Raw genomic sequence first — 4,176 nt, forward strand, 5'->3', positions numbered from 1 at the left:
CGCCAGCTGAGCATCCTCCGAGGTGACCAGCCCCGCCCCCTCCCATCTTCCCCAGCCAGCTGCAGTCACTTATGGGTTGGACTCTGCTCCAGTGCCCGATGGGCAGCACCCGTCTCTCCCCGGAACCCTCGGTACCCATGAGGCTCCTGGCATGTGGAGGGAGTCAGGCAAGTGGGGGGATACAAGAGGGGAGCTTAGGCTCTGTGATCTGAGTGGGCAGATCTCTGCTTGACTGGCATGAATCATGAGCACTGAGAAACACGAGTTCACAAAGACACGAGTACACATAGACACAGAGACATACACACAACATACAACACATGCACACGCATACAATACATATATAATACACAAAAGCACAGACACATAACATACATACACACACAGAGTCGCACACAATACACAATACATGCACACGACACACGGCACATATGCATGTACACAAAAGCACACAGACACATAACATAGATGTAAACAGAGAAACACACAGACACACGCAGACACATGGTATCCCACCAGTGCCTGCCCGCCAGCACCCTCCCTGCCCAGATGGCGGCAGAGCCCAGGTCCACAGCCCCATTTCCACCTCCTCTCCCTTCCCCGTCACTCATTTCTCCTGCCGCTGCCTCTTTAATGAGAGGAAGCATTTGGCCAGAGAGAAGCTGCGGAAGGAGACCTTTGAAATGGAAATGTTGTGACAGGATGATGGATTGTTTTCTGAGCTGTGTGGTTTGTTTCTTGTTGGAAGGAGAATAGAGCTGAGCGAGAGAGGTTGCCCAGGTCAGGGAGCCCTGGACCCCGAAAAGGCAGGTGGAGAGCGGCAGCAGGCAGAGGGGCCGTGGGCCGAGGGGCAGCCCGGGGCAGGCAGAGGGACGAGGCTGGTTACTGCCCAGTAGCCATGGTCATGGTTGGGGGCCCCAAATAGCCAGGACATGCAGCACCTCCCTGCTGAGGGGCATCTGGTCTGCCCTGTCCTCTGAGCACCTGTTCATGCTGTTCCCTTTGCCAGAGGCTCCTTTCCACTGTCTCCCACCTGGGAACTGCTCTTCCTCCTTCAGAACCAGCAGAAAGGTCACCTCCTCCGAGAAGACCCCTCCCACCGCAGGAGGAAGCTGGCTGGCTCCTGGCCACGGGGTGTACTCGGGGCTAATTAGAATCGCCACCGGTCTTATCTATTTAAAAGGGTGTTTTTTGTACCTACTGTGCGAAACACTGTTCCGTGTACTGTGTCCATCAGAGGGCACAGCAGAGAGTCCCTCCGCGCCCCCCCGCCCCCCCCCAGGAACGCTGTGGGGATGCAGACAATGGAGATGATAAGTGTGTAAACTGTTGGTGTATCACATGGTTTTAAGCGTCACGGGAAAAGGATGCTGAGATGGGAAGGGACGGCTCCAAAGCCATGAGCAGTAAGGCGTGCGGATATGAGGAGAGACAGGCATGATGGGTAAAGTGTGTGCAGATGAATCCACCCTCCGTAAATAGAAGTGACCAGCAAGCAAACGTGGACGTGTTAGTTTTTGTTTATGCCGCCCTTCCTTCTAATGAGATGACCCCGTCGCGGAGGGCAGGAGCCACATCAACATCATTTTGTATCCTGCCCAGCACAGAGTGTTCGACGCAGAATAATTAATTGTTCAGTAGACGTAGTTGCCTGAATAAACAAACCACTCACTGTCCCCTCTAAGCTCCAGATCAGGGTGGGGGCGGCCCGGTGCCAGCGCTTGTCCTGGAGCGCCCTCTAGTGGTGAAATCTCAACCGCCCGCTTTGGACACCTTGTTTTGTATCCTGCAACGTTCCTACTCCTCCTCCCCACCCCAGGTTCCCAGGGCAATGGCCATGCAAACAGTAGGATTTACTAAGTGCCTACTATGCACAAGGCACAATGCAGGAGGCACAGACAGGCCTGGTCCCGGTCCCGAAACCCCGCAGTCAGTGGACATCGCGCTGGGTAGCTTTTTCTTTCTCGGTCTTTGTTCTCTGGTGCCCGCCCTCTCGGATCTTTCTGGATCATCCGTGATAGCAGACGTGCATCTTGGACTAGAGCTGGCCGGGCAAGGATGTGCCTGCTGTGTGTGCCCGAGGGGCGTGGGGGTAGCATCAGCCCCTGGAGTCGGTGGCACCGCCCTTCACCCCAAGGGGTGACAGCTCCCGGGAGCTTGGAGGGCAGCCAGGATCTGGTGCATTACACACTCCCTGCAGTTTCAGGATTGAAGCTGTCGCCCCATCTGGCTGGTGGAATTGTGCCCCCTTTTCGGGGACCGCGCATGGCCCAGCCACCTCCTCTGGGCTGGCAGCCTTGGTTTCCTCAGGGCCAGCGCCGAAGCTCCATCGGTAGGTGCTGAGCCTCCCCCACCTTTTGTCCTTGCCTCTCCTCTGGCCTAGCCGCCCGCGAAACCCGAGAGCCCCTTTCTTTCCCGGGGCCGCGTTTAGCCTGAGACCAGAATAACTGCATCCTGGGAGCTTTATTTTTAGGGCTTGTGAGAGGGAACAAGGAGCCTCTGGAGACAGGTGCCTCCTGTGTCCAGGAGTGTCCTGGATGGGGGCCAGCCACACCCCCTGCAGCTCTGAGCTGTGGCCTGGGATGTCCTGCCGGTCAGCCCAAATCTTAGCTGTCCCCATATCCGCCCCTTGGGGGGCATTTCTGATCCAGAGAGAGTCATCATAAGCAGTGAAGGGGTTTGCGGGCGGACTAGCTGTTCAGATGCCCAGGCGGTGTCCCTGGGGCTCCCTGAGTCCCCCTGGCGGCCAGTGTCTGGGCCTCAGCTTCTGAGAGAGGGAGGCAGGTGGCTCCAAGCTGAAGGGGAGCTTGGGCCAGAGATCCAGTACCTGGCCCGTCGCCCTGGCGAGTTGGCATAACATACAAACAGTAGGGCATCTCCAAGGACTTTCCCGAGTCCACACGTTTCCAGGGAGACCAGGTCAGAGAGGGAGAGAATAGACTGGGATCTGGGGAACTTCAGAAATCATTGGCTTGGGCCTGCAAGGCAGATGAATGGATTGATTGACAGGCCGGTGCAGAAGGTGCCATGTAGATATCTTAGTTTCTTGGTGGCATTTGGGCTATGGACTTGGCCTGGATGCCAAGGACTTATTTAGACCTGAGTAGAGAGGCTGGGCTTTCTGCTGCCCAGGGGGTGCTCCCTGGCAAAGGTCTCTGGGACCCTCTCTCCTCAGACCACCCTGATGCCTGTGTCTTCCTCCTCGTCTCCCGTGGTGTGTTCAGCAGTTCAGGCTGCCATAAGCAGACACCACCTATGGTTGCTATAGGCAACATAATTTTTCCTCCCAGTCTGGAGGCTGGAAGTCCAAGATCAGGGTGTCGGCAGGGTTGGTTTCTCCCGAGGTCTCTCTCCTTGGCTTGCCGACAGCCGCCTTCTCTGTGTCCTCACCTGCCTCCTCTGGGCCCACACATCCCTGGTGTCTCTTCCTCTTAAGGACATCGGCCCTATGGGATTAGGGCCCCACCTTTATGACCTCATTTAACCTTAGTTGCCTCTTTACAGACCCTGGCTCCAAAGTCAGTCGCAGTGGAGTTTAAGGCTTCAACACATGGCTTTTGGAGGCACATAACATAGTCTTAGGAGGGGTGCCCTTTCTCCCCACTGCCTGTCAGCCCCACACCATGCTTCCGCCCATCACTCCTTCCCCTTCTAGCGCTGAGAGGTAGCCCCTCCCCAGGCCTAAAGCTGTCCAGGTCTGCTCGGAAACTGCATTCTGGGGCTGGTTGGACCTCAAGGGACAAAAGGATCTGGATGCCGTGAGATTTATTGGGGGGGGGGTGGTCTTAGGTTTTATGTGCCCTGTCGCATGACCCTCCCCTTTGACTGCAGTGTCCTAAACAGGCAGCTCGTTCTGAATCCAAGCGCCGCTGCCAGACTGTCTCTTGCACAGTGAGAACCCCAGTTTTCAGTCCAGAAGGTGCGGTCCCTGTGCAGCCTGTGTTTCCGATCCTCCGATGCGGTTCAGGGATCTGAAGTGGGTGGAGGTGGGGAAGGGAAGCAGCCCGGGCACCTGGAAACCTCCCTGTCAGGTGGTCCCCACGTTGCTGCCTCATGGGTGCCTGTCCTTCCCTGGGGCCGGCCTGGGACTAGCTCCCCTGACTCCGCTGCTCCAGACAAGCCCCCAGGTCGTCCCAGCCTCCGGACAACCTGCAGGGCCCCCTCTGCCCCCCCCCC

The sequence above is a fragment of the Myotis davidii genome, unplaced genomic scaffold (assembly GCF_000327345.1).
Source record: "Myotis davidii unplaced genomic scaffold, ASM32734v1 scaffold217, whole genome shotgun sequence".
Taxonomy (NCBI): domain Eukaryota; kingdom Metazoa; phylum Chordata; class Mammalia; order Chiroptera; family Vespertilionidae; genus Myotis; species Myotis davidii.